At 35.4% G+C, this 12,113-nt stretch overlaps 1 protein-coding gene across 1 annotated transcript in view; it reads left to right on the top strand.

Moving 5' to 3' along the window:
- Positions 1 to 12,113, top strand: part of LOC123535601 (uncharacterized) — a 251,998-nt gene that overhangs the window by 149,846 nt on the left and 90,039 nt on the right. The window lies entirely within an intron of this gene.

Raw genomic sequence — 12,113 nt, 5'->3', positions numbered from 1 at the left:
TACGGGTGTTTTTATTAAATGTAAAGATTTATATTTTAACTTTATGTGGGCAAGTTACTGTGAATTTGAATTGACTGAAAATTAAAGAGGCAGCAACATAAAATTAAATTAACAGGTGGTATGTCAACTTGTCAATAGAGATCATTTATGCTTCATGGATGATATTTTCATGAAATATATGAGAAAACACATATAATAATTTAATTGAGCTGATGGAAAATTGAAGGGACATCTTATCACAAAGGCATATATATTCTAACATTTTACAGTAATTATTATTATAATTTCTATATTATTCAAGATCTCATTGCATTAAGCTGTGTATGCAGATCTTTCCGATTAATTTGTAACTTTAGGAATATATACTGTCTAGTATATTGATTCTTATTCTAAGAATATAGTCTGAATACTTGCACAATGATAAAATGATTTTCCAAGGAGGCATTTCAATATTGAAAAATACTTTAAAGCTGAATAAAAGCATTTATTGTCACAGTTAACAAACATAACAATCATACAGTCCATATTTAAACTGACACACAGAAAATGCACTTTAAAACAGTCCTTACAGCTAGCCTCATATTTTTTAAGGCACAGAGTATCAATAAATATAAATAAAGCTCTTTCCTCAATTGCTCAAGGTATAAACAGCTGAATTTTGATTACATAATCGGATATTTTCCAAATCTACTAATATAGTTTGAAGTGACAGCGACTGAATAACAATGTAAATAATGTAATCAAACTTTTCTAGGACCTATTCGCATGTAGCGCCACCTATACGCGCACCTGTTTAATCAGGGGAATTAACTGACCGATATCGCCCATAGCGGCTTTATTTATAATTTGATTTTTACCAAACTGGCACACAACTTGTATCACCATAAGATCTTATTTCCTTTCTTGAACTGGCCAGATTCCTTTATGGGTTCCATAGTTATGGCCCATGAAAGGGCCAGAATTAGCTATTTTGACCTTGTCTGCACAATAGCAGCTTCGGGCCTAAATTAAAATTAAGTTTGTTTGACCTTTACCGACCCAGTATTTTTACAGTGGGTAGGTAGGTAGGTAAATAATTTTATTATATTTTAGTTTTTTTTTAATGTTTGTTGTCTCAGTAATAATAAAAATTAAAGTCTATATATTAATACCTATTGCTTGTAGATAATCTCGGAAGATGCTCTGTTAAATGTATGCTTGTAATAAACCCCTAGCCCTATTCATGCACACACAATATGGGCACAGACTTAATTTGCACATAAGGCAAAGTTGACCAAGTCTTTGAGTATCTTTCATGTCTATACTTTTTCTTTATATATATATCAAAAATGTATTTACTACATCTGCGCTTAAAGTACAAAACGATATAGTCGCGAAAATATTTGGCATCTAAACACACTACTGAATTACAGCTTATTTTCAACAAGTGTTTGATGCTTAATTCAATAGATAATAACTTTTTATGAGTTTTAGAAGGTTTTTACAACGGTTATGGCAGTATGCAAGCAAAAGTGATGACTTTTTAGCTTCAAGCTACTTTCACGTATTGGTCATGTTACTAAGAACAGAAACAAGATTGGGTTTCCCCGACATCAGACATTTATTATGCCATTGTCCTGGCAAAAGAAGTATAAGATTTTTATACCTCTTTGTTCTGGCATTACAAAATTAAAATATTAAAACTATCTAGCTTGTCATATTTCAAAACATTTACGTTCGTGTCAAATTCTTGAAATTCGGAAACTGAGATTTTCTCACTTTGAACAAATGCATTTCAAAACGATCTCTGATTAAAGACATTTTGAAATCAACAATTAAGTCAGTTCATAATATATTTTCACAGATAATCAAATTTCCCACCACTCGCCTGTCAATTGCCGTAATACTGTCACTGTTATGAAAGCAGTATTATGTACAAGCAAATTTCAAGTATAACACATAGTAGACAAATAATAATCTCATGTACATTACGTTTCCCTTGTAATCAATCGTATTTGTTCTTAAATTTCGTTTTCACAGCAGACATTTTTCTTTCAGGGTATTTTAGTAATCACCACCACCTAGTTGCTCTCCATAATAACTGCATCGATAGTAAAAATAATCACAGTCTAACCCTTACCGTATTTCCCAAAAATGTTAGGACTAGTTATTTTCACTTTCTCAAGACTTATTTCCCGAAAAATGATTATTTTGTGAAGTGTCCCAAAAATATGGACACAAAAATCATAATCCACCCAATGTTGAAAGCGTAATAAAAAGCGTAAACGATTATCGGTAATTATTCTGTTGATAAACTTAGTCCTTGTCATTGTTTTCATCATCAATTAACACCCCCCTCAAAGAGCTAAAAGAAGTGTGTATATATCATGGCATCTGAAGTGGAGATCAAAGCGTTACAGTTGCCCGAGATTGTCATGGAATTACGTCATGTTTTCGCGCCATATAACACATCACTGTTTGATCGTACCGCCCCGGTTCTTTGAATTAATCAATAAAAAAGTTTCTTCTTTAATTTCTTAAAGCGAATTCAATATCCTGTATAAACTGACAGGTAAATGTGTCAAACGATAATTGTGGATATCCTACCTCTGTGAGCTATTTTGCCGCACTAACATAAATCTGTTTGCCAAAAGTCGTTTTACGCCATGTATTTAAATTGCTGACGCTTTTTCATTATTTAAGATTTTTTTATTCTGTTTTTGTTTTGTTTTTTGTACCTTCTGGTCAAAAGTCTGAACTTTATGCCCATAGAATTTATCATTTATTTACTCTTAGAAAGAAATAAGTAATTTTAAGATCGCACTGTTTGACATTTTACAAAGAACTAAATTTAAATGTGACCGTTTTTATAGAATTTTGCCTACATTTCTGTCGATATCTTATTAAAATCGTTATAGAATTCAAACTATATTACTTCTTAAGCGGTGCTAAAAAAGTATTGATGCGATAATAACAAAAAATGATGCACTACGCGCGTTTTTTTTGTGTATGTGTAAACAAAAGTAACGTCGAGTGATGGAAATTAGATATTACGATAGCTCGCACGTGCTCGTGGAATGGAAAAGTACCGGCATGACGTTTTGGTTTCTTTACATTTAGCGGGTAAATTAGATACTAGATTTGTAAAATTATGTCCTTTCGTCAGATTGCCTTCCGGTTATAAGCGGTTTGATTGTCGTCTGCACCCTATGGCCTTAGGCAACGTTATCGGCATAGTTGACACGTTTTCGGAATACACGAGATGATAAACAGTCTGCTTTATCGATTTCTACTAACCGACCGCGGGTTACTTTCTCACTTGCCATAATTATGTACGCATTTGTTAAATAAAATAATCGCCAGTTTCAAGCACCAAAATAAGTTTTTCCCTTTGATAAGAAAATAAAAATATTTTTTTTCTCTGGAATGCAATAAAATTATTTGAGTCGCGGCAATTTTTTCGGGTCGGTCGGTAAAGGTCAAACAAACTTAATTTTATTTTAAGCCTCATTTATGATTTGATTTTAACCAAACTTGCACACAACTTGTATCACCATAAGATCTTGGTTCCTTTCTTCAACTGGTGAGATTCCTTTATGGGTTCCAGAGTTATGGCCCCTGAAAGGGCCGGAATTAGCTATTTTGAATTTGTCTGCACAATAGCAGCTTCATTTATGATTTGAATTTAATCAAACTTGCAGAAAACTTGTATCACCATAAGATCTTGGTTCCTTTTTTAAACCGGCCAGATCCCTTAATGGGTTCCAGAGTTATGACCCCTGAAAGGGCCAAAATTAGCTATTTTGACCTTGTCTGCACAATAGCAACTTCATTTATGATTTGATTTTAACCACACTTGCACACAACTTGTATTACCACAAGATCTTGGTTCCTTTCTTGAACTGGCCAGATTCCATCATGGGTTCCAGAGTTATGGCCCCTTATAGGTCCAAAATTGGCTATTTTGGCTTTTGCAGCCATATAGAGACTTCATTTATGGTTTTATTTGATACAAACTTCCAAAATATCTTCAGCAACAATAAATCTTGGATTCCATGACAAATCAGATCCAATCGTAGGTTCCAGAGTTATTTTATATCTGATTACCTCCCCTGATTGTAATCAAAATGGATTTATATCAGTAAGTACTTACAGGACTTATTTGAAATTACATTATTGTTATTAGTTGGACTGAGACAATCAGGGTAGATAACTATGGACTGAATTTGTGTGAAATTAACTCCCTTTATTTATCCCCCCGCCAAAGGCAAAGGGGATATTAGAAATGCTCTCCGTCCGTGCGTGCGTGCGTCCGTCCGTGCGTCCATCCGTAACGATCTTTGTCCGGAGCATAACTCCAAAAGTACTGGAGGGATTTTCATCAAACTTCATACACTGATAGAACACATTGGGAAGAAGTGCAGTGTGCAAGAACAATAACTCTACCTAGTCTATTTTTTTAGTTATTCCCCTTTATCGTATTTTCTTAAAAAAATTTGTCCGTAGCATAACTCCAAAAGTACTGGAGGGATTTTCTTCAAACTTCATACACTGATAGAACACATTGGGAGGAAGTGCAGTGTGCAAGAACGATAATCTTCATTTATGGTTTTATTTGATACAAACTTCCAAAATATCTTCAACAACAATAAATCTTGGATTCCATGACAAATCAGATCCATTCGTAGTTTCCAGAGTTATTTTATATCTGATTACCTCCCCTGATTGTAATCAAAATGGATTTATATCAGTAAGTACTTACAGGACTTATTTGAAATTTCATTATTGCCATTAGTTGGACCGAGGCAATCAGGGTATATAACTATGGACTGATTTTTTGTCAGATTACCTCCCTTTATTTTTGAAATTAAAATGGGTATATCTCCGTAACTAATGAAGATACTGATCTGAAATTTCATTTATGTTAACAGATTTATTTGGCAGATCCTTCTTTTGTTATCTTACAATAATTTTCTTTTGAATTATTTCCCTTTTACGTTACTATAAATAGCCTATTTTTAGTAACTTTTTTATTATTGGCCGTAGGGAAAAACTGAGACAACTTTTCTGTGGTACAACATGGATGGTACCTCCAACTTTTAGGCGTATTTTGACATATCTGTACCTTGTAAGAATTTTGTTTTTCTTTTTGGTTAAATTTCTTTCCTTTGTTGTTCCTGTCCTTTGGACTTAGATATTTTTTCTGAGGACCTTCTTGTCCTCAAGTGCAATGATAACAGGTGAGCGATATAGGGCCATCATGGCCCTCTTGTTTTTTTTAGGATTAACTTCCCTTAGTTGTTACTATAAATAATATATTGTAACATTTTTATAATTGACCGTAGGGAAAAAACAAGACCACTTTTCTGTGGTACAACATAGATGTTACTTTCCAATTTTAGGTGTATTTTAAGGTATCTCTACCTGGTAACGAGTTTTTTTGTGGACTTAGAAAAACAAAAGACTTACAATGATTACTAAACAAAATTAAAATTCCATTTGCAAATACAGCTGCTAAGGTAAAGAAATTTGCTGCGACGGGCATATATTGTGACATTCTGGCACTCGTGTTCCCTGTTAGCTTTCCATTCCTTCTTTTTACAGTAGCCATATAGAAAAACATCATAGCTATACTGTTCATGAAAATTAATAAAATTTAGCAGTAAACCACCTCACTACTGACTTATTCTTTCTTCCACATCTTTAAAACCCCTGATGCGTCCACAACTAAACGGTTCTTCAAAGCTTTCCTCAAAATTAATACTTTCAGACACTAACTTGCCAGGAACTTTAGCCTTCAATTATAATATGCCTGGCGGGGGGATTAGCCATGTCTAACATGGCTCTTGTTTCAAATTAAAATGGGTATATCTCTGTAACTAATGAAGATACTGATCTGAAATTTCATTTATGTCAACAGATTTATTGGCAGATCCTTCTTTTCTTCACTTACAATAGTTTTTTTAGCTCACCTGTCACAAAGTGACAAGGTGAGCTTTTGTGATCGCGCGGTGTCCGTCGTCCGTCGTGCGTCCGTCCGTAAACTTTTGCTTGTGACCACTCTAGAGGTCACATTTTTCATGGGATCTTTATGAAAGTTGGTCAGAATGTTCATCTTGATAATATCTAGGTCAAGTTCGAAACTGGGTCATGTGCCTTCAAAAACTAGGTCAGTAGGTCTAAAAATAGGAAAACCTTGTGACCTCTCTAGAGGCCATATATTTTACCAGATCTTCATGAAAATAGGTCAGAATGTTCACCTTGATGATATCTAGGTCAAGTTCGAAACTGGGTCATGTGCCATCAAAAACTAGGTCAGTAGGTCTAAAAATAGAAAAACCTTGTGACCTCTCTAGAGGCCATATATTTCACCAGATCTTCATGAAAATTGGTCAGAATGTTCACCTTGATGATATCTAGGCCAAGTTCGAAACTGGGTCATGTGCCGTCAAAAACAAGGTCAGAAGGTCTAAAAATAGAAAAACCTTGTGACCTCTCTAGAGGCCATATATTTCACAAGATCTTCATGAAAATTGGTCAGAATGTTAACCTTGATAATATCTAGGTCAAGTTCTAAACTGGGTCACGTGCCATCAAAAACTAGGTCAATAGGTCAAATAATAGAAAAAACGATGTCATACTCAAAACTGGGTCATGTGGGAACAGGTGAGCGATTCAGGACCATCATGGTCCTCTTGTACTTTGAATTTCAGGTTAAAGTTTTGATGCACTTTCACTATATCTCAATTATTACTAAATGGATTTGATCCAGACTGAAAACAGTTGTTCAGCATCATCACTCACATCATATGACACAAGGGCCATAGCTCTTGCACCATAATTTCATAAATTATCCCCCTTTTTACTTAGAATTTAAGGTTAAAGTTTTGATACACTTTCACTCAAGCTCGGTTATTACCAAATGGATTTGATTCAAACTTAAAATACTTGTTCCACCTTATCACCCACATCATATTACGCAAGGTTCAGAACTCTGGCACCAATTTTTAATAAATTATCCCCCTTTTACTTAGAATTTAAAGTTAACTTTGATGCATTTTCGCTGTATCTCAGTTATTACTAAATGGATTTGTTTCAAACTTATAAATTAAATATTGTTCCACTTTATCCCCAACATCATATGACACAAGGTTCATAACTCTAGCGCCAATTTTTCATGAATTATGTCCCCTTTTACTTAGAATTTAAGGTTAATTTTGATGCATTTTCACTATATCTCGATTATTACGAAATGAATTTGATTTAAACTTGAAGTAGTTGTTCCACATCATCACCAACATCATAGGACACAAGTTACATAACTCTTGCACCAATATTTTATGAATTATGCCCCCTTTTTGCTTAGAATTATACTTATTTAGTGTTTTCATACACTTTATCTTTACCTGTCTTATTACTTAATATTTTTGACACAGACTCAAGCAATTGTGCAATATCTTCATCCACCATTGGAGTCATTAAACACTCGAGTGACAGCTCTAGTTTCCTCAGATGTGCTCAGTTTCACTATCCAGCATCGGAATAGTCGAGCACGCTGTCTCCTGTGACAGCTCTTGTTATCTGGGTCATGTAGGGTGAAAAACTAGGTCACCAGGTCAAATCGAAGAATAAGCTTGTTTACACTCTGGTGGGCACATTTTTAGCTTGACTATTCAAAGAATAGTAGAGCTATTGGACTCACCCATGCGTCCGCATCCCGATTTGGTTAAGGTTTTGTATGTAAGCTGGTATCTCAGTAACCACTTGTGGGAATGGATTGAAACTTCACACACTTATTCATTGTGATAAACTGACCTACATTGCACAGGTTCCATAACTCTATTTTGCTTTTTAGCTCACCTGTCACATAGTGACAAGGTGAGCTTTTGTGATCACCCTTCATCCGTCGTCTGTGCGTGCGTGCGTCCGTGTGTCCGTCAACAATTTCATGTCTGCACGATAGTGGTTTCATTTGGACAAATTCGAATCTGGTAAAAAACTAGGTCACTAGGTCAAATCAAAGAAAATGCTTATTTACACTCAAGAGGGCACATTTTTAGCTCACCTGTCACATAGTGACAGGGTGAGCTTTTGTGATCACCCTTCGTCCGTCGTCCGTCCATCCGTCCACAATTCTTGGGAACAAGATAGTGACCACATTTTGCAAGCAATTTTGATCAAACTTGTACAAAACTTGTATTGGCATGATATCTCAGTTCCCTTTAAAATCTGGCCAGATCCCATCATGGGTTCTAGAGTTATTGCCCCTTTAAAGGCCAGAATTTGCTATTTTTGTGCGTCAACAATTTCTTGTCTGCACGATAGTGGTTTCATTTATGATTTTATTTTAACCAAACTTACACAAAACTTGTATCACCATAAGATCACGGTTCCTTTCTTGAACTGGCCAGATCCCATTATGGGTTCCAGAGTTATGGCCCCTGAAAGGGCCAAAATTAGCTATTTTGACCTTGTCTGCACAATAGCAGCTTCATTTATGATTTGATTTTTAGCTCACCTGTCACAAAGTGACAAGGTGAGCTTTTATGATCGCGCAGCATCCGTGGGTCCGTGCGTGCGTAAACTTTTGCTTGTGACCACTCTAGAGGTCACATTTTTCATGGGATCTTTATGAAAGTTGGTCAGAATGTTCACCTTGATGATATCTAGGTCAAGTTCGAAACTGGGTCACGTGCGGTCAAAAACTAGGTCAGTAGGTCTAAAAATAGAAAAATTTGTGACCTCTCTAGAGGCCATATTTTTCACAAGATCTTCATGAAAATTGGTTAGAATGTTTATCTTGATGATATCTAGGTCAAGTTGGAAACTGGGTCACGTGCGGTCAAAAACTAGGTCAGTAGGTCTAAAAATAGAAAAACCTTGTGACCTCTCTAGAGGCCATATATTTCACCAGATCTTCATGAAAATTGGTCAGAGTGTTCACCTTGATGATATCTAGGTCAAGTTTGAAACTGGGTCATGTGCCTTCAAAAACTAGGTCAGTAGGTCAAATAATAGAGAAACCTTGTGACCTCTCTAAAGGCCATATTTTTCATGGGATCTGTATGAAAGTTGGTCTGAATGTTCATCTTGATGATATCTAGGTCAAGTTCGAAACAGGGTCATGTGCGGTCAAAAACTAGGTCAGTAGGTCTAAAAATAGTCCATAATTGGCTATTTTGGCTTTTGCAGCCATATAGAGACTTCATTTATGGTTTTATTTGATACAAACTTCCAAAGTATCTTCAACAACAATAAATCTTGGATTCCATGACAAATCAGATCCAATGGTAGGTTCCAGAGTTATTATATATCTGATTACCTCCCCTGATTATAATCAAAATGGATTTATATCAGTAAGTACTTACAGGACTTATTTGAAATTACATTATTGTTATTAGTTGGACTGAGACAATCAGGGTAGATAACTATGGACTGATTTTATGTCAGATTACCTCCCTTTATTTCAAATTAAAATGGGTATATCTCCATAACTAATGAAGATACTTATCTGAAATTTGATTTATTTGGCAGATCCTTCTTTTGTTCACTTACAATATTTATTTTTAGCCCACCTGTCACATAGTGACAAGGTGAGCTTTTGTGATCACCTTTCATCCGTCGTCAGTCCGTCCGTGCGTCCGTCCTTCCGTCCGTGCGTCAACAATTTCTTGTCTGCACGATAGTGATTTCATTTATGATTTTATTTTAACCAAACTTGCACACAACTTGTATCACCATAAGATCTCGGTTCCTTTCTTGAACTGGCCAGATCCCAGTATGGCCAGAGTTATGGCCCCTGAAAGGGCCAAAATTAGCTATTTTGACCTTGTCTGCACAATAGCAGCTTTATTATCCCCCGACGAAAGTCGGAGGGATATAGTTTTGGCGTTGTCCGTCCTTCCGTCCGTCTTTCTGTCCGTCCGTCCTTCCGTCTTTCCGTCTGTCCGTCCGGAGCCATATCTAGGAAATGGTTGGGAATATTTATTTAAAACTTCATATACGTGTTCACCACTATGAGTTCTTGCGGCCCGTCAAGTTTCAGTCAGATTGCCCAAGTAACACCAGAGTTATGGCCCTTAGAAGTTTCTAGTGTTAACTATATAGGGTACTATAAATACGGCAATTTCTGCATCATAACTTTTGATATATTTGACCTAGAACTATGAAACTTAAACAGAATTTAGATCACCATAATTTGGTTGTGTACACACAATTTCATTCAGATTTATTTGTAAATTAAGAGTTATTGCCCTTTAATTGTATAAAAATCCACATATTTGTACATAACAAACTTACCATTTGGTAGAATTTCATTGAATTTCTTTCATTCTTTTCCATCAGCATTTATTGTAAACATGTGAAGTTGTGTACCCACACCTGGTCACCCCCTTACCTTGATTACACACCTCCCCCCCCCCCCCCCCCCCCCCCCCCCCCCCCCCCCCCCGCACAAAAAAAAAAATCATTCCTTATTTTAGATTTTTTTCAAACAAACTTCATATACATGTTCACCACTATGAGGTTATGGGGCCCATCAAGTTTCAGACAGATTGCCCAAGTAACACCAGAGTTATGGCCCTTAGAAGTTTCTAGTGTTAACTATATAGGGTACTATAGATATGGCAATTTCTGCATCATAACTTTTGATATATAGAACTATGAAACTTTAACAGAATTTAGAGCACTATAATGTGGTTGTGCACAGACAATTTTGTACGGATTTCTTTTGTAACTTCAGAGTTATTGCCCTTTAATTGTCTAAAAATCCACATATTTGTACATAACAAACTTACCATTTGGCAGAATTTCATTAAATTTCTTTCATTCTTTTCTGTGAACATTTATTATAAACATGTGAAGTTGCACACCCACACCTGTCACCCACTTGCCTTGGTCACACCCCCTCCTTCACCCTTTTACCTTTTTTTTTTTTTTTTTCATTTTTAATTTTCAATCAATATTTATAATCAACATGTGAAATTTTGTTTCCTCTCCCATTCCCCTGCATCCCCACCCCCTAAAGAAATAAATATTTACATATATCTATATAAATACATATATATATTTCCATTCCTTTTTTTTTTTTTTAATGTTCAAACCTTCAACATGTTAAGTTGTGACTGCACAAACCTTGCCCTCAGCCATGTTCAAGATATCTTACCTATGTTCTCTTAAGGACATCTGTTCTTTTAAGTTCAAATGTACATGTTAAACAGCAACACCTGGTGCCAAACCACTCTAAGACAATATTTCGTTCCAGTTAAACTTCAAGCTCACATTTCAATTAACTGCATTTAATTTTAAAAGCTAAGCTTATTACAGTAAGCATATCCCATTCAAAATAAATTCTTTAGTCAGGATCAAAGTATCATACATTTATTATGTACTGTTTAATTAAACATTTGTTTTCTGTTAAATTGATTTTGACTAATGAAATTATTTGCTTCTTATTAACATCCTTAACTTTTTGCCGGATATATCTTTTTGCCATTCCTCACCATAAACCCTTTCGGCGGGGGATACCAATTCATCGAATTTGCTTGTTTATAACTTGATTTTTACCAAACTGGCACACAACTTGTATTACCACAAGATCTTGGTTCCTTTCTTGAACTGGCCAGATTCCGCCATGGGTTCCAGAGTTATGGCCCCTTAAAGGTCTAAAATTTTATTTTAACCAAACTTGCACACAACTTGTATCACCATAAGATCTTGGTTCCTTTCTTCAACTAGCGAAATTCCCTTATGGGTTCCAGAGTTATGGCCTCTGAAAGGGCCAGAATTAGCTATTTTGACCTTGTCTGCACAATAGCAGCTTCATTTATGATTTGAATTTAATCAAACTTGCACAAAACTTGTGTCACCATAAGATCTCGGTTCCTTTTTATTAAACCGGCCAGATTCCTTAATGGGTTCCTGAGTTATGGCCCCTAAAAGGGCCAAAATTAGCTATTTTGACTTTGTCTGCACAATAGCAGCTTCATTTATGATTTGATTTTAACCAAACTTGCACACAACTTGTATTACCACAAGTTCTTGGTTCCTTTCTTGAACTGGCCAGATAATCAAAATGGATTTATATCAGTAAGTACTTATAGGACTTATTTGAAATTTCATTATTGTTATTAGTT

Source organism: Mercenaria mercenaria, chromosome 17 (genome assembly GCF_021730395.1).
Source record: "Mercenaria mercenaria strain notata chromosome 17, MADL_Memer_1, whole genome shotgun sequence".
In the NCBI taxonomy this organism is placed as follows: domain Eukaryota; kingdom Metazoa; phylum Mollusca; class Bivalvia; order Venerida; family Veneridae; genus Mercenaria; species Mercenaria mercenaria.
This window is presented reverse-complemented; position numbering and strand designations above follow the sequence as displayed.